The sequence below is a fragment of the Mustela erminea genome, chromosome 11 (assembly GCF_009829155.1).
Source record: "Mustela erminea isolate mMusErm1 chromosome 11, mMusErm1.Pri, whole genome shotgun sequence".
In the NCBI taxonomy this organism is placed as follows: domain Eukaryota; kingdom Metazoa; phylum Chordata; class Mammalia; order Carnivora; family Mustelidae; genus Mustela; species Mustela erminea.
Window position 1 is genome coordinate 16,286,837 of NC_045624.1, and position 19,652 is coordinate 16,306,488.

General features: G+C 39.4%; 1 protein-coding gene across 5 annotated transcripts in view; it reads right to left on the bottom strand.

Moving 5' to 3' along the window:
- The window catches only part of CHRM2 (cholinergic receptor muscarinic 2), a 145,745-nt gene that overhangs the window by 46,277 nt on the left and 79,816 nt on the right, over positions 1–19,652 (bottom strand). The window contains exon 3 of one of the 5 annotated variants that reach the window (XM_032305298.1): positions 11,732–11,862. The exons of 3 other annotated variants lie outside the window; for them this stretch is intronic. The gene's annotated coding sequence lies outside the window, so the exon portion shown is untranslated. Of the gene's footprint in view, positions 1–8,675; positions 8,869–11,731; positions 11,863–19,652 lie in introns of those variants that run through there. One more of the 5 variants, XM_032305299.1, reaches the window with a different exon arrangement.

A 19,652-nucleotide genomic window follows, 5' to 3' on the forward strand; every position in this document is an offset into this window, starting at 1 on the left:
CTCAAACCACAAGACTCTCCTATGCTAACTTTCCCTTTTTTGGCATCGATCATTCTTCTGCCCTTTCTAGTTCATAATATATGTTCTTAGAAAAATGTGGAAGCAAAACAATATTTTTTAAGTCCTACTTCCCTTCGGTAATCTGTGAATATTATACCATATTTGAAAGGCAGGGGAACTGGTTTTTCCCTGAGGTTTCTCCAAATGAAGGCTTATGGTTATTTTTGCCATCTACTTCAGCCTCAGTCTCTCTCTCTCTTTCTTTTTTTTAAGAGAGAATTAGAGAGATAGATCACCAGTGGAGGGGCAGAGGGAGAAAATCTTACTCAGGCTCCATACTCCACACAGAGCCTGATGTGGAGCTCAACTGCCTGATCCTGAGATCATGACCTGAGCCAAAATCAAGAGTCAGATGCTTAACTGACTGAGCCACCCAGTGCTCCACTTTTTTTTTTTTAAATACATTTTAGTACATTTAGGTATTTTCCCTCCCAATATTATTTCTAGCTTCCCAACATGTCATTCTTTTGTATTTAGTTTTGCTTTTGTTCTTCACATTCTAGTTCATATATGTATTGTAAAGTTCCTTTTAAAACATGAACTCACAGGGTGACTGGGTGGCTCAGTGGGTTAAAGCCTCTGCCTTCGGCTCAGGTCATAATCCCAGGGTCCTGGGATCGAGTCCCGCATTGGGCTCTCTGCTCACCAGGGAGCCTGCTTCCCTTCCTCTCTCTCTCTGCCTGCCTCTCTGCCTACTTATGATCTCTGTCTGTCAAATAAATAAATAAATCTTAAAAAAAAAAATACATGAACTCACTGTAATGATAGCTTTGGTGGTGGGCCACCGGGGGGCTGATTTCAGAAAGCTGCGCTGTGAAATAATCAGATGAAAGCTCTTTCTGCATTCATTTGTGTGTCTGTAGGAGCTTCTCTTTCTTTTTCATCCCAACTGTTTTTAATTAGATCATTCTCATTGTATTTGTTGGACCCCTCCATCTATTTTGAGCTATTTTTTCTTTTAGAATATCTGGACATGAAATTTTACCAGTGCTTTCTCTCTCTTGAAATTTTCTTTGCACAGGAATATGGCACAGCCACAGTTTCGGACCATTTCTTTCTGCCTTCATTTCACCTATCAATTTGCTTTTGTCAGTAAGAAGTAAATCCAGGGTAGTAATTCCATTCTGTCAACTTCTGAACTACGTGATTTACAGTAAAATAAGAGATTTCCTTTTAGATTGTTTCCATTTAGCAGAAATTGAGTCCTAACCAATATGCAGATGTTTGAATTCCTTCACTCATAATAAATATTGTTTTTGTAGCAGCTTGGATACCTGGATTAAGAAAGGATTTTGACAAGGTAGTCTGTATAAACCGTCCTAAACATTATTGCTTTTGTTTTGCTATTAATTTGTCATCATTTCAAAGCTTATCACAATGCTTCTCCACATTGATTTGTGCATTTCTAGACTTTCTTTTTTTGGTCATATAACTGACATACAATATTATATTAGTTTCAGGTATACAACATAATGATTTAATATTTGTATTATCCTTGACCTAGAAAGTCCACCATTCGTATGGCCCTTGCCTTATTTAAACAAGGTATAGCTTCTATGGCATTGCATCAGCTGTTGAGTACTGCTCAGCAAGTTTTCCAATATCAATGGGATTCTATAATATCCAGAAAGTAATTTGTTCCAATTCTGTGTGTTTTAGATGGGAAAGGAACTTAAAAATTTTAAGTAGAGAGTTGTGATTAGTTTTGGTCACTTTTAATAAACGGTTACCACTTATTTTATTAAATGTGGTTGTTCCACTGGTCAGAAAGGAGAGATAAAAAAAACTGAATAGATGCTACAGACAGAAAAGAGACGAGGTCCACGGCTGCCTGTGGTGCAGGAAACTCCGGGCAGGATACTCTGATTCAGTGCCTGTGAAGGCAGGGGCAATTCTGTCTTAACAGACTTTTCAGCTCTTTTCTCTTTTCTTTTCTTTTTTCTTTTTTTTTACTAACTAAAGGAAAAGGAGGTGGGAATCTTGTATTTCCTGTGGGAGACTAGACAAAGAAAGAAGAAAGTGCTTCAGCAATGCTCACTAGTCTCTGTAATATTTTCTGGTATTTTTTTGCAGGCAGACAATTGAAAACTGTTTTGCTTCCAGGCCTTAAACTGCCAATGCCGACAGAGGATCGTAATACAAAACATCCAGGCAGCATTCAAAAAGCTTACAGAGGTCACAGAATGTCATGACTTGGGTTAGTCTTCATTGGCTCTAAAATCTATAGGGGAGAAAGCGTTAAAATCTGCACGAGAACAAGCTGGAGGAGAAGTTTTCTGTTAGACAGCAATGATATATAGATTATTTCATAGAAATGTTCTTAGTTTCTTCCTAAATTCTCTTAAAAATATATATATATATATTTACCCATTTCTTAGAGATTCCAACTAACAGATATTAATACATTATTGGAAATTCTATTATCATGAAGATGTCACACTATCAGAATTTACTTTTTTTTTTTTTTTCCACTAAATACACCTGGGAAAGAATAATTTGGCCAGTCACATTTTGGCCAATATATATGACATATATACAGCAGCAAACAGTCAAACTTTCAAAACAAGGATTTTCCACAAATAAAATCTATTTAACATTTTTTTCTTTTTTCTTTTTTTAAAGATTTTATCTACTTATGAGAGAGAGAGAGAAAGGACACTTGAGTGAACAGAATTAGGGGGAGGGGCAGAGGGAGGGAGAGAAGCAGACTATCTCCGGAGCAGGGAGTGGGGCTCAATCCCAGGATCCTGGGATCATGACCTGAGCCAAAGGCAAGATATTTCACCAACTGAGCCACCCAGGCACCCTAAAAAAATATTAAAAGAAATCTATTTCATCAATGACCAAATGTCATATGGACGCAACCAAACAGTGCAATATGCAAAGGGCAAGTACAGGAGAGGACGTAAGTCGCACCGAAGGAAGAGACAGTTTCCATTATAGCGTCTGGGACCAAGTCACAAACCTTGGATAAACGGCTACAGCAGAGTCTGTTCAGGTCTGGATGTAGGCAGCTTGTTCTCAAATCCAGAAGCACATCAGAATCATCTGGAGAAGTTTTTAAATTAATGCCTTTGCCCAGGTTCCAGACAAGTAATTCTGATTTAATTGCTTTGCCGTGGGATCAGGTGATTCTTCTGTGAAATCAGGGCTGAGATCCCTCGTTAGCAAAACTGTGCCTCTAGGTACGAGCAGATGAACCACAGCTGATCTGTCTAAATACGATTAGTGGGGAAATGTGTCCTGAATAAAGAAAAGTCAGTGTCATACATTAATTTCAGCATCCTTGGATCTTCCTCTTTGAAAACAAAACATCTGAGATCCTGGAGCACACAGACATTGCAGGTCCATTAACTTCCTCCTGAGCTCCAACATTTGCCTCTTTCAGGCCAGCATCGAAACCCACTGTGATGGGACCGGTGCTTTACTATTCTGCTCCCCCGCATTGGAAGTTCTTCCAAGGTAGGGAAAATATTTTCCTTAACTCTCTTTTTTCATTCCTTATCACCAGCCTGATGCTTACAAGATACATGTCTGTTCAATAAATGTATTAATTAATGGAAACTATAACAAGAACAAGCAAGCATTCGGCACATGGGGTCTCCGTTACTCTGGGTATTCCCATTTCGTTTTTTCTTTTCTTCTGGTCTAAATCTTCTGCTCTCGACCCTCCTGTTTATTTTTGTTTTGCTCCTCTTGAACACGTGGACAATGTTTTGCCTCAAAAGTAATTTTCTCTCTCTTGTCTTCCCCGTCACACTTCTGCTCCTTTCCCTCATTCATCCATGTAATATCACACGTTTAGTTCTATTAAGTTCAGCCAGCATTCTCCCTTTGTAAATACTAGCATGAGTGCTTAATCATAACTGTATCGAAACTATGTAGCAATTTCCATCTTCAATTTACCCACAAGTGGATAAGTTCTTTTGAAAGCAAGGACTGTATCTTCCATCATAATTCCTACTATAGCATAGAGAGCATACTTTTAGTCCTTAATACCTATTTGTCAACTTTCAGGGGTTTAATGATTTTTCTCTGAGTGAACTCTGAGTCACTCAGAGGTGGCTTCTCAGGTGTACAGAAACTACTTTGCATAAGTGTAGATTTTCACAAGACCTTGACTGGCTCTTGCAACCCAGTACTGCTAGTTATTCCCAGTACAATACCAGCTGTAGCAGGTGAAGCTTCTCTTTTGAGTTTGTACTGTTGTTTTCCAAACTGATTCTAAGTAAGTGAAATTCTTACTCTTCCAAAACTGTATTTCTCTGTAAACTTTGACTTGCAAGGATGTTTTCATATTCTAAGTATTAAGGGCCTAACGGATGACCCCTGAGACCAGAGCATGGTTTTCCGTTCTTATTTACAGTTTATCTAAATTTACCTAAATTTCTTTCTCCTCCCCCCTAGCACTCTAACCCCCCAACCACCCATTCAGTTGACAGTAATACTGTCACTCCAGAATTTTTTTTTAAGATTTTATTTATTTATTTGACAAAGAGAGATCACAAGTAGGCAGAGAGGCAGGCAGAGAGAGAGAGGGAAGCAGGCTCCCTGCTGAGCAGAGAGCCCGATGTGGGACTCGATCCCAGGACCCTGAGATCATGACCTGAGCCGAAGGCAGCGGCTTAACCCACTGAGCCACCCAGGTGCCCCACTCCAGAATTTAAAAAAAAAATGTGGCCTTATGCTTCTCAGTGCAGTCTGAGACCTTCTAGTTCTTCTTTAACCTTTTACAGATGTCTGAAAAAGTGTTCTGGACCCTGAACCTTTTCTGGGAATAGTACTGATGTCACAAGAACAACGGTCACTCTCATTTCACCCCTGCTCTTCCCACCTCACTCTGTGCCCCTCCCTGCCCCCATCCTCCTTCCCCTGTAAACGGCCAGCCTTACTCTGAGTTCCTTTCTGGTTTCTTCTCTTTACATTTCTTTCCCTCTACTTCTTCTCATGTTCCTTTTCTAGATTTCTCTTCCTCTGTCTTTCCTCTAACAAAATGTATCTAGATACCTCACTCAGTTAAAAAGTGAGAGAATTTACTCACCAATAAATTTATAAAGAAATGAATAAATGTACATCTACTACTGTCCTCATTTTTACATTAAAATATACTCTAAAGTATGAACCTTAAAGAATGAAAAAATAAAAGAAATGATATCTTAAAATGCTACTTTTTAAATTAATTGAACAGAAACAACTTTGCTTTCCTTAAAAATACACAACGACAATATTTTTAGTGGAAGCAACGTTGTTAAAGACACAACATTTTGAAAGTACCTCGGGGTAACATTTTAAAGGACAGTCACTTAAAGGTTTGGTCCCAAGCTCAGTTTAGTTTTACACTTGTGTGACTGGTTTATTGAGCGTAAAACAGTGAGCTTTAAACATGAGATTGTAAATATTTTGTTAACTATTGGCTCAGCAATGCTTGGTCAAACTGCTCTTTAATGTTATCTTAGGGACATCCCAAATGTTTTCAGTTCCTATGACCACTCCACTTGAAGATATCCCTCATCACCAGCAGGAACTGTATCTCTGGTTTCGGAGTAGGGCAGGGCCCCGATCCACTTAATTTCTCCTCCTCCTCAAGCACCTTGCAGTGAGGGCTTGCTTATAACCCTGGGATGTGGTTTCCCATCTTGCCCTCAGTCTTGCTCTTCTGGGGTGGGGGACGTCAGAAGAAGGGAGGGAGGAGATCCTCTTGCCTGTTTTTTACACCTATACTATGTAAGAGGAAGTCGTAGCTTCTAGCTCATTCCATGAGCTTCTGGTAACACGGCTGACATATTCGTGGTTAACGTGGCAGTTTCCGTATGAATGACGTGGGTGGTTTTCTAGAGCAGTGAGCCCCCTTAGACTAGCCCTTGCTATCCCTCCAGACCCAGCTGCAGAGAAGCAGTTTCCTCTCTCTTCAGCCACTGGCGATAACTACCCCCTTTGGCTCCTCTCTGGCTGCCCTTCCTGTGCTATCTCTTCTGCTCCTGGTGCCTCTGGAGCTACCATGATAGTATCTGTACTATACGAGGCATCCAAGAACTGGGGTAGGGCAACCCCATCCTTAATTTCATTGTTTGCTTTAGTCCTTTATCATCATCTACTTCAGAAATTCCCGGACAAATGTGCCACTGGTGTCTGTGACCATGTTTAAGCGTATCTTTCACATTCTGGGGACACGGTGAAGATCTAACAACTCTGTCACCAGTGCCCCCATTTCCACTGGACGGAACTCAGAAGGGGCCTGGAGGATTGGCAATCCTAGAAACTGACACAGGCACCCACATCTCTCATGTACCCATATCTCAATAAACAAATTCCTTTTTACTCCCTCACCCAAATCACTTATCCTGGGCAGAAGGGTATAGGCCCCTTTAAAATTTATATTTGGGGATAGGGTTTTATTTATTTATTTATTTATTTATTTGCTTTGGGATACATTTTAATGTAAAAATTAGTTTAGCAGTAGATGCATATTGATTTATTTATAAGTGATAAATCTATTTTTGGTGGGTAAATTCTCAGTTTTATTTTTAGCTGAAAGGTAAGTACAGAGAACTCTGTTAGAGGAAAAAGACGAGGATAGGTATATTGGAAAAGAAGGTAAGAGGAAGGTGGAAGAAAGGGAGTATGAGGGGGAGAGAGGAGGAAAGGGATGAGAGGAAGACATACCAGTACGTGGGTCACTGTGGTTCACGTGCCATCAGCACTTACCCTAGAAGAGGTTCAGGGTCTCCAAGGCACAAACAAAAATAGGCTCTTTAGCCTCTTTTTCCACACATCCTTGAAAGGCAAGGGAACAACTGAGACTAGACAGACTAGACAGACACACAGATTCTTAAAACTTGGGAATACCATTTCTGTCAGTTGAAGAACCATTAAGGACCCAGCAAGTAACTTACTCCTCTCCATCCTGTCTCCATCAGAAGACCCTTTCACACCATTCCTGTCTCTTCTGATCCCCAGGACTTCCTCACCTATTCTCACTTTCAGCAGATGACCTTGTCCCTTATTCTTACAATAAGAAAATAGACAGGAGTTAAAGAAAACATCCCCATGTTCCCATTGTGACATTTACAGCTACGAGCCTCAGGGCCCAAACGCTTTGCCTAGCCTGCTGCTCCCAGAGCTGAAGTCCCAGTATTAAGCTAGAGAAGATGTCTTCCCCATTCAACAGGTGCTATCTTTTCTCATCTACCTCAGGACATCTCTGCAAGTTTCCCTCCTCTTCTCCTTCTGGCTCATTCCGATCAGTGTACAAATATGCTATTAACTAATAATTTGCCAAATTCTCACTAGAAAAGTTGAAGAATTTTTTTTTTTAATGACACCAGGGTCATCCATTTCCAGATGTGTCCCACTGAAAGACTGCATTGTCACAAACTGCCACAAGGAATGACTGTTATTTTTCCAAATCAGGTGATCAAATGGCAAGTATTTTGTTATTAAACTTCTAGCTTGGTTCATTAAATATCAAAAATTCACTTGACTTCTTAGTGAGCTTATTTAATCCTTGAGCTGATAACATATTTTGATTAACTAGATATGTAGCTTCCATAAATTCTTTACATTTTAATCTAGATATAAAGATTTCTTATGCAGTAACCAAAGTCACTGAGAAGTCATTATATTTTTAAATCGGTTTTAGAATTCTACAAAATATCTTGTATATTCAGTCAAAAAAAAAAAACTTTTCAAACTGACTGAAGGGTGATGAGACACTAGATGTTTAATATAATACAGAGACTCAGGGGTGCCTGGGTGGCTCAGTCAGTTGAGTGTCAACTCTTGGTTTCAGCTCAGGTCATGATCTTGGGGCTGTGGGATCGAACCTCATGTCAGGCTCTGAGCTGAGGGGGAGTCTGCTTGAGATTCTTTCTCCCTCTCCTTCTGCCCTTCCCTCCTGCTCTTGATGAATTCAGCTTAAGATGAATAAATCTAAATTAAAAAAAAGTATAGAGATTCACAGTCCTGGTACATGCCTTGTGGCCTTCTCAGATAAATGATTTTCTTGCCATGGTAGCTCCTCATTTGTCAGAGATCCTAACTCATTTCTTGGGTGTCACTAAGCAGTAGTTCAAAAGAATAATCCAGTATTTTCATAATATTAAGGATGTCATTGCAAAGGAAGTAAATTCACTCATTTTCTTTCTCTGACTTATGTCTTTGTCAGCTTAACTCTGTACTCTGGTTCATTTGCAGAATCATATCAGTGGACTGGTAGTAAGTCAACAACTTGGAAATCAAACCCCAATGAATACCATGCCAATAATGACACTACCTGGATCCTTACTTAGTAGAACTATTTTTGGCGGGGGCAGGGGCGGGGGGCGGGGGAGAGAGCAATGACAGCTTTCATATATATAGGAGTGGGCTGCCTCCAAAAGATGGGCTGGAAAAGGCACAGAAGTGGTCATTCAAAGCCCTGGCTTCCTGCCCTGCTGAGTTCCTGACTTATGTACTCACCTACTCAGCACAAATTAAGATGGCATTTTGGCACTTGGTCTATAGGGCCAGCCAAGATGGTTGTCAACCCTGCGCAAAATAACGACTTCTTCCATTAGGTGCTCTTTGAGGAGACCTGAAGAATGGAGAATCCCCTGGGCAAAGGGTCACAGGCTCACCTCCCTGCATCCAAGATGCAGCCTCCAAGTAGCACATGTACAGTGTCTGCTGAAGGGTCAGTGGGGAAAAGGGGTCTTCATGCTACTGCTTGCACATATCTTCTGGTAAAATCAGTGTGATAAGGACAAAAGAAAAGAAAAAACACTTCTTATGGTCCCATTCACCCTCTCAGCTCCCTGCCTGCATCAATTGGTTACTTCCATTTATACTAAACAACCCTTCTGGCAACTAACTGTATAACCAAGGGCGAAGAGATCGGAGTTGAGGCTCATGTGTCAGCAGTCCCTATTTATTTAATAACAGAGGGTAACATGAAGATGGCCTAACAAGAAATCAGAAAAGAAGTACGTTAGTAATTTTCAAACCCACTGGGCAAGGGGGTGGGGGTGTGGGTTGAGGCTTCCTATCTCCTTTGCTACTGATAAGCTCCACTTCTATCTATTTAATATATTGGTGTTCTGTAATGGAGAATTCTAAAACCAGATCTATTTCCAATCTGGGCTTTCTGTTACTATCTATACCCATTAATCTTAGGTCAGAGTGAAACAGCTTTTCTAGATGACTAAGAGTTGGCATTTCCCCTTAAACAGTACATTTATATTAAGGATCATCTAGAAAATAGTTCAAAACAGAAAAGAAATAGTACATAAAAAGAATGCATAAAAACTAAGGAAGAATCAAAACAAAAAGGCCACTGACTAACAATCCTTTCTCTTTCTTCTCGTAAAGGCCATATGCTATATTCTATGCCATTCCAGAATCCTGAAATAGATTCCTTCTTTTCATGAGCTCACCCCCCTTGTTCAAAACTTTTTTTAAATTCTACTCTCTATGATGACAATTATAGTATCTCTCCTTTCCCACCAAAAATCTACATCAGAGTGGACGGAGAATCCAAACATTTTTCCTCTTGAGTTAATTGTAACACCAAGAGCAGTTTAAGGATGAGGGAAGGTGCTCAATAATTATCAGTTGATGCATTATCCCCATTTATTCAAGTACAACAAAATGTATACCAGACGTTAAAATAAAAACTCATTCTATATGCATACAAGTATAGTTAGTGTTCATATGGTGATTTATAACACTTTGCATAGATAACACGTTTAACGTGCCAAGCTGAAATTCAGACATCAAAAGAGCAGGTCCTCATTGTTTTTTTTTCCAAAGATTTTATTTATTTATTTGAAAGAGAGGGGTAGAGCAAGCAAGGTGGGGGAGGAGCAGAGGGAGAGGGACAAGTAGACTCTGCACTGAGCGAGGAGCCCAATGCAGGGTTGATCCTATGACTCCAAGATCATGACCTGAGCAGAAATCAAGTTTGACGCTTAACCGATGGAGCCATCTAGATGCCCCAGCAGGTCCTCATTGTTACCAACTTAGTCTCATGATAGTATTAGAAAAAAACAAAAAACAAAAACAAACAAACAACAACAACAACAAAACAAAACAAAACAAAAAAAAACTAAGCACCAAAGAGCATAAAGAATTTCCCAAATACTGGTGTGTGTGCAAAACCAACTGCTGAGACCAATGGCCATAGATTCTAGGACTCCAACAGCTTGACAGAGTCAAGGTGCCTTCTTAAATACATGGGTAAAAAAGGCCTAGACACTCCTCATGGGTGTGAAATAGGGAAGCTGAACTATGTTCCATCGCAGCTGTGGATACACAACTCATAGTGGGAATTTGATGAATGACATGCTGCACATAGTAGAATGTGTCCCATTTTATTCTACCATTGAAATTGAGGCTTTGCCATTGAGGAAATAATGAGTCAAGTAGGCAGTGACAATCTAAAGGTAGGAATATTTCAAGGAATTAAACATGTATGAAGTAGAAACATTAAAAAAAAAAGTCATGAAAAGTGCCATTTTCACTCACGTTATTTTTATTTGGGCAAGAAATAGAATTTATAAAAACTGAACTAATTGTTGTTATGACTGGAGTATCAAATGATTTGGCTACTGAAGGAAGCAGTAGAGCATATTTTTAGAATTTGGTCATGAGAAATTGAGAGGAAAGGTGAATGTTTTTCTCAAAAGAGGAGTTGGTCAGTGTTAAAAAAAAATCACAAATGTTTAAAACTCTTTTATGGCTAAATGGAAACTGGGACTCCTGGAGCAAAAGGAAACTGTGTAGTTTATCCTGTGGTTACTCTACCTGTGAAAATAATTAACATCCAACTAAATGACAATTATCATGGAGAGCAAGGCCTGCTCCATTTAAATAATTAATGTGCCATAAAAAGGAGAAAACAATTGAAGCAGCCAGTGAGAAATGTTATTAGGGAAAAGTAGTCTAACTAAAGCATTTCTTTCTATAAATACATAGCATATGTTAAAGAATTTATAATGAAACTTGTTATTCTACAGATTCAAATATGCCATGACTGCTTGTCACGTATCAATTTTTTTTAATTTTTTTATTTTATTTTATTTTTTTTTACAGATTTTTACTTTTGTGGCAGCTGGGTGGCACAGTCAGTTGAGTGTCCGACTCTTGGTTTTTAGCTCAGATCCTGATCTCAGGGTCTTGGGATCAAGCCCCACACTGGGCTCCTTGCTCAGTGTGGAGTCTGCTTGAGATTCTCTCTCCCTCTGTCCTTCTCATGCTTACATGCACTCCCTCTCTCTCTCTCAAATAAATAAATCTTCAAAAATTTTTAAGGATTAAGATTTTTAGTTTTGTTTTTGCCCATTAAAGAATCACTCATTTCTTTCATGGCTAGAATTTGGCCATTGTATTTATATCCTTGAATGGGAGAAATAGTCATTGATAAAAAAGGAAGAGGATAATATGGCAAGAACATTGAGAGAAACATCCCTTAGAGAACCTATGAGCACTCTCTAACCTTATCTCCTCAGCCATTTTCCTTTCTTTTCTGTGCACGATTCCCAATGTTGATTACCAATTTATACTTTAATCCTAGAACGTCTAGTCTGAGCCTCAGGCTCATATATCCTACCACCTACAACCCAGATCTGTGAGAATGCCCTAAGAGAACCAAGAAAGAAAAGTGCAGTACTTAGGGTACAGTATAAGCAGAACTCACTGATATCCTTAGGCCTGGAGGAGGGAGGAAGAGAAGAAAGAGATTCCTGGAACCAGGATTTAACTCTGTGGCAAGGGCTGCCTGACCAGAACTCTAGCCTTCAGTAGAGGGATGCAGCAATCTATAGTGACCTGGAAGAAGAGATGACGGAATAAATACCCTAATCTAATTGTTCTCTTGCCTTCTGGTCATCTTCTGGTGCCTCCCATTGGTTGATCCCAAGTGGCAGCAGAGAACCCTTGGATATAGTCCATATGGCCCAGCTTCTCGGAGCACTAAGTGAGGTGGAAGAGTGGAGAAAAAAAATATATCCATCACACCTATCTTTTCAAGTCCTTCATGTTTGTCTTATGTTCCCATCTTCCATGTAGTTCCATGAACTCACTGTGGTTCATGGGGAAAAATAATCAGAAAGAAAGTTCCCATAGGGAGTCCACATACTACAATGAGGAAAGTACAGGACAGTTAGTCTAAATAAAATAAGCTGAATGAGTAGATGATAATACACAAGTCTACGGGATCTAATGGAAAGACAGAGAATATTGAAGGGAAAGCTGACAGAATTGTGGAATCATTCTTTTGATTCAGAAGATGAAGAAGAAGTAAAAGAATGCTGCAAGTTTGAGATTTCACATAAAACTAAACATGTTTACTTGCTCAGATAGGTCACCAACTTTTGAAAATGACACTCTGAGAGAAAATATGTAGATGTGTTTATAATAAAGAATAGAGACAAATCTGGGTAGTCTTGGATTATTTCCTCCTCCATTTTGGTAGTTTATGAACCTGCCAGTCCTATCACAGTCTTGTTATAATTAAGGAAGAACGAGTTTCTGACTTACCTGAGTAGCAGAGCTCCAGAGGCCCTCCCATATTCAAGAAGCCATTTCCCCACCATAATCCATTTCCTGTTACACAGTTGACTAGTTCAGCTCCAGCCCAAGCACCCCTCTCATTGTCATAGTGAAAGGATGTACAGGACATTGGATAGGAAAATGGCAGATTATGTGTGCCTGTCTGAAGCAGTAAGCCTGCCTCCCTGATCATCCTCAGTCTTCCTGCCTTTACCATCAGTTGTCAGTGTTGATGGACTCATGCTGAGGGGTCCAGCAAGCAAGAAGCACTGTATCTCTGATGCTACCATGCCTTCTGGCTTGCTCTGTCTGCCTGAAAACACAGGATCATTCTTTAAATCTTAGGGTATATGATGCTTGCTCTGGCACAGGGTTTGAAGTTTTGGTTTACATGTCCATTTCTGTCACTGCCTATAAGCTCTCTAAGGATAAAAATTGTATCTGTCCTCTATATTTTCACTGCCTGTCGGTTGAATGCACATGACTGGTATTCAAAGAGATCACATTTGTTGAATGAATTATTGTGCATGTGGCATAATTGAATGTCCTGTTTGATGTGACATTTTACTAAATATGGGTTCCTAAGGATAGGTAAAGTAGAGTAGACCCTTCATATAACCAAGATATTTGTGATTTTGGAGAATCCAAAAAAATAAGCATACGAGAAAAGCTATCACTGTATTGAGTTGCATTCTGGCAAGCTATCACAGAGGACAAGGACTCTATAAGGTCTCAGCGAGGTCCACTGGTCAATATGACAAAGTTAGGGGTATGGGGCAACAAATCTTGGGGCACTCAGGGGCTCAGTTTCCAAATATTCAACAACAACAAAAAAGGGAGCCCCTCTGTGAGGCTGTCAGAGGTGTCATCTGTGAGAGAGTTTCCTGGAGTATCAACTCTGGTCACAATGAGTACAGTATACTAGTCTAGAAGACAGAAGACCAGAGCGTCAAGATTTAAAAACTTAAGCAAGCAGAGCAAAGCCCCTGACCCTCAATTCCTCTTCTCTAAAAGGACAAGGTTGCATTACAAGATCTTCATCGTAGCTCAATAAAAAGGATATGGGAATAGCAGTGGAAGGAAGGAAGGGGAATTAAAAACAAGACATGTAGGATGATAATTAAAGCATTGCTTCAAAAGGAATATTTTGCATGTTGTAGTGATAGAACAAGACATAGTTACAAATATTATATTTTAAACTGTCATATTGGAAACAAAGAACTATTTGTCTTATACCAAAAATTGGAAAGAGACCACTAAATGTCTTCAAAAGTTTGCTGTGGTCTGCCTGCCCTCTTCTCCTTCCACATCCTCACATGACCTCACATCTACTTCTGCCCTTACCATGAAAATCAGCCCACAGCCATGGGGCTCATCTCACAGAACATGTGCTGGGACTTACCAAGGACTGGTGGTCTGTTCCTACCACCTTGAATATCAGCCCAGTGTTTATGGGGCTAGGGATGCAGAGCATGGGGTGTCTCATAGAAGATTCACCCAAGTTGCATGCAAAAAGCTCCATGGATGCTATATTTTATCTAATCTAAGAGCCACTGAATGAGGAGGAGAAAGAAATGAGCAAGAAGGAAAGATGGTGGGCAGAACTCAAGAACCTGATAGCAGGAAGGAAGGCAATGACCATGGGATGCCATTTCAATAGAAAAACATGATTCCCCTCTAGCTCAACTCAGCATATTGTTCAAGCAAAATGATTTAGTGCTTAAAATGATGAATGAGGGGGGATAGGAAGGAGTGAGAGAATGAATGAATTGATGAATGAGTGAATTCACTAAAATATTCCACTTGTACAGTATTCTTCCATTCCAGATCTCAAATTATTATTTGAGGATTTCACTGGAAATCACAGAAAATCACTTCCCTCTGTCTCCTCATATGCCAATACCCCACTCCACCTTTTCTCATATACAATCAGAACAGACAGAATGACAAACTATCAAGTATGTGATAAATACCATGAGACAAAGGAGAAGTAGGCTGCAGTAATAAAGCCTAACGCTGACCAGCCAGCCAGCCTCTCGCAAGTCACACTTTATATTTGTGGCTCCCGTCATTGATTTAATGCCTATCATATATCTTATATGAGGCTTCAAATTATATCTACATTGACCCCCACCTCTCTCTGGACTGGGACTTTGGTGCTAGTGGTTGCTTTACTACAAATTCCATGTATCATCAAAATTGACAGGGTTCTCTGGATATTGATGTGTTTGGCACATTTTGTTTCATTTCTGTTGGAAGAGTAAAGCTGAAGTAACAAAAACCATCCTAGCTGGATATCCCACAGGGTCCCATGGGTCCCATCACTCAGGTGGCCCTTTTGTTTGAGAAGGAGGAATCCCAGTGGAAAAGAAACCCTGATTTGTGTAGAAGACCAGTGCAGTCCTAGTTTGAGCTCTTACACCAATTTACCATGTGACTGTGGACACCTTATTTTATGTTCTTGATGCAAAGTCAACATTTATGAAATGGGAAGGTCTTAACAGAAAAGGGCAATGAATGAGCAAAAATATTAACTGATGTTTCATAGAAAAGGAAACATTTACGACCAATGAACAAAAAGAGAGATGCTTACCTCAGTAGCAAGCTAAGAAATGCAAGTGAAGACCACCATGAGAAACCATTTTACCACCACTAGACTGGCATCACCAACAAAACATTACAATACCAAGTGCTCAAAAGAATGTATGTGAACATGATCCCTTCTACATGGCTGGAGAAATTTTCCTTTATAATTCAGTCTTATAAAGGTGAGTATTTCTATTTTCTACATCTAATAAGTCTTGATAGTTAGGGTTTACACTATAGAAACACAATTACATTTGAAGTTACTGAATATATCAGTTATTTCCCTATATTCATAGGGATTTAAGGATACAAAAAAGGGTAGACTTGTGAGTGAGGGAGTTAATATATGCGTGTATAGTTTTATAAGTTTATTTCAGACTGTTTTTGCAAATATCTCACTTGATTATTTAAGAAGTCAGTGTTAGACAAAGTTGATATTGCATTTTGGGGGGAAAATAAAGAATCAGACTTAGAAATTAATTGATTCACCTAGAGCCAAGTATGGATCCAGAACTAGATGTCAATTCTTGGTACAAAAGATTATGTTCAGAAAAACCTGTGTTTGGATTTTTGTACTAAGCACTTGTTGACATTAATAACCTTGAAAGAATTACTTTACCTGAGATTCTGTGTCTTCATCTTTTAAAAAAATGAGGATAATTATGCATACATTCAGGAGATTTTATAAAGATTAAATGACATAGTTTGTCTACAATGCAGTAAATATTAGTATCCGTCTTCTTTACTTTCTGTAATACAGGCCTCTTTGCAGAAGCAAAGACAACAAATGCCATCTTGCTGGGGACACCACCCAGGGACTCTGTGTGGCTAAGTGCAGACACGTCTTTAAATCAATGTTCCAGCTGATTAATCTTATCTTGTCACTTGTTCTTGATGTCCTTCACATTGACCCAAACCATAGCGCCTCCAGTTACTACCCTCTTTGATTTCACCTTGATTGCTTTCCATGGCTTTCCTCCCATCCCTTCTCACTCTGCAAACTCTGTGGATCCATGTGAACTGACTTGCCTCTGCTTCCCATCTCCGAAGATGCTACCTTCTTGATGATCTACCCACTGCAGACTGCTTATCTTCTCGCTCTCTGTGCATGTGTGTGGGAGAGACTTCTTCTTTTCATTATGCAAACTCATAGCCACATAGAAACAACTTGACATTCTTGCCATTTAACCCATTTCCATTTAGCCAAATCCATTCAAGCCCAACCATGTTTTCAAAAAGATTCTGGATCTAGATTCATGACATTCTACACTTCTGATTCCACTAACCACTTCAAGGATTTAAATGTCCATAGAGTTAACGCACTCCATGTCCTAGATTAACATTTTCTTGACCTCTTCAACTCCATCTGCCCTCATTTCTACTTGGTTTCAGTGATCCATTTCCCTTGGCACAAGTATGACCTTGTTAAAACTAAGAATTATTCCATCTTTAAAATCTTAAACTTTAATATTCCACGGACTCCAACTTATTTTTCTTGCTTACTACCTTTCCTCCTAATAAACTATCTTCCCAACTGTAGGGAGATCCCTACTGGACCCTCTATTTTCCTTCCAGTTAATAAGTTTCTCCCTAATCTCCTTCCCTCATTTCCATCCCTATCTAGACAATACTCCACAGTCCATTTCTTTACCCATTAGAGGACAGGGATCACTCATTCCTTACAGTTCTGTAGAATCCTTGTGAAACATCCCAGTTGCTCCACTGACAGGGTGAAGTACTGCCTGCTGCTACAGACAGTCACCTGCCACGAGGACTAGAACTGTGATGAAGACAAGAATCCAGCCTCACCAGAGTTCTCCTTAATCAGCTCTCCATCCAAACTCTCTCAACAGCTGTTTCAAACCTTCACTACTCTTTGCAAATTTCCCCAAACTCTCACGATTATCTCTGGTCTCTTACATCGTCAGGAATTGAGGCTATAAAGAGAGAAAGCCCTAGTCACCCACCTCTGCCACCTACTCACTTCTCTCCAGTTACACCCAATCTTTTCTCCTGACTCTACGCTGGGAAGCCTCTTAGCTGCACTCTATCCCACCACCAGTTCCCATCAACTCCAGACTTCTCAAGGTCCTTGATCTCTGTGTCTTGATCTGTAAATTATAGATGATAATATACTGGGAAAAGTAACTTTCTTTAAAGGAGCAGAGCTCCTTGGCAGCAATTCTAGACAGGTTAACTGGTATAGGACATAACTGAAGACACCTCTTGGGCAGAAGGCCAAACCAGCAAAGATGAAAAAACTGTAGTAAGTTTTCCAGAGAAGACTGTTGATAATCACTTTACTGCATGTCTACACTAACCTTTGTTATTATCCAAGTAGAAAAACTCCAATACCTCAATTACTGTATTGTTTTTCTCCTCAATTTTACATTCTGTTTGTAACATTATTTCTCCCATTCTAATACTCCTCTCATCCCCAGATCATGAGAAAATGGTAGAAAAAAAAAAAGAGGCATACACATACCTTTTTTTTTTCCTGATCAAATATGTTTCTTTTCATTTTTTTCCTTTCTCAACCACCTCCACATCTAAAAAAAAAAAAAAAAAAATCCTCCTCAGCTGCTTTTCTAGTGAGTAATTTCACGGTTTTCCAGCTACTTGCTGGCTTTAGACATAAAATGGGCTGAACCCTTTCTCAATCTGCTGGGACAATGATGCTTGGCTCAAGTTTTCACTGGGAATGAGAAGCAAAAATATCTGGCTGACATAAAATGGCAGATTTTATTTGGGCAGGAATTTCAATAAAAGGAATCTAGTGATTAAACACCTTTTGCTACCCTGAGCATACTGTTCATCTTGGAAAGTAACTCTAATAATTTTATGGCTCACCATTCTCTGTGTCTATAACTAGAACCTAGAAGCTGACAAGAGTGAACTGAAGGGTTCTACAGAGTCAGGGAGTGGTTCTTGAGGTCTTGTCCTTCCTTTTTGAAGAAAATTGCTTCCTCCAGAAATACTTTCACACATTTCTGCCTTTAACTTGAGTGCAGATTGTTATGTATCTTAGAATTGTTAGGCATCTCCAGATTCAAGTGATTTACAGATACATTTACAAATGAGTAGCATCATTCTATTTGTAGTAAGTTGAATATAATAGAACAAAGTAAATAGAGGTACTGAGCCAAGGTACATACTGTGGATAAAAATCAAACCAAACCAAAACCAAGACCAAAAATCTCAGTTTTCTGTGTTTTTAGGCACAAGAAATCCAAGAATGTGAGTATTGTTTATTATGACATAAACACATGGTGAAAATAAAATTAATTTTCTGAAATATAGCAGCTAATGCCAGTAAAACTACTTATTAGACTATAAACCTTTTGAGGGAAGAGCTATGTCTTACATATCTTTGTATCTCCTTTTGCTCTACACACCACCTGATTTGCAGGTGCTCCAAAAATGCTTTACAAATCAATCTAAAAATGATTTAATATAATTTATCAGTTTATATCATGGATTTTGCATCCAATCTCAAAGTTCCTGAAGGCCTTCTGATTACATGACCCAAATGTTTTGCATTCATACATTACTTTTTACCTTCACAAGCATTTTATGACTTGATTTATAGGAAAACCCCTAAGGTAGTTGTTATTCCCATTTGCTGGCTGAGGCCACTGGTTCTAAGAGTGAATGATTGACCGGAGGGGAATTCAGCTAGGAGCAAGGTGGGGACAACCATCTCTGTCAAAGTTCCCACTCTGGTTCTCCTTCCATGTCAAGCTGTTGCTATTTTTCATTCCACGTAATACAATTTGTGCAAGATCAGAAGAATTAAACTGACTCCTGGAGGTCATTTGGGTTAACATGAAAGAATAATCATACACCATTATGTCATGGTGCTGAAATTCTTTGATCTTCTTTCTTTCCCCCTTTGATCTTACTTCTAAGCTAGATTTGAATTATTAGAAGTGTAATCCTGGACAATTATTTAACCTTTCTGCTCTCTGTCATTTTCTTCACCAATAAAAGCATAATGGATTACCAAATTTTTAGGATTTACTCAGAAACTAAAGGAAATAAATGAGCCTTTAGTCAGGTCTTCAGCAAAGTGCCCAATAAAAGTTTGCTGAAATGTAATAGTTCATCTTAATAAAAACAAGGAAACATATTCTTAAAGATTGAGGTAAGAAGGTCTCCGGGAATTCTCCATCCTATACATGTGACTAATATCAGAGTCCAGTTTTAGTGGGGTTTCTGTTACGTTTTTATTTTCCTAATCCTTCCCTTACTTCCATTTGACCTCTCTCTCACCCAGCCCTCCATACCCACACATACACCATTTCTTGAATCTCCCACACTGTGCATCCTTCTCTGAGAGCTTCTCTCTGTGCTTATGTGCACCTGCAAATCCATGGCTACCTACAGGTATCTCTCAGGGCATAGCCTGCTCAGTGGTCTGGCAGATAGAGCTGCTTCTCTATCAGGTTCCTTCACTCCCTGCTGCCAGAGGCCTCTGATTC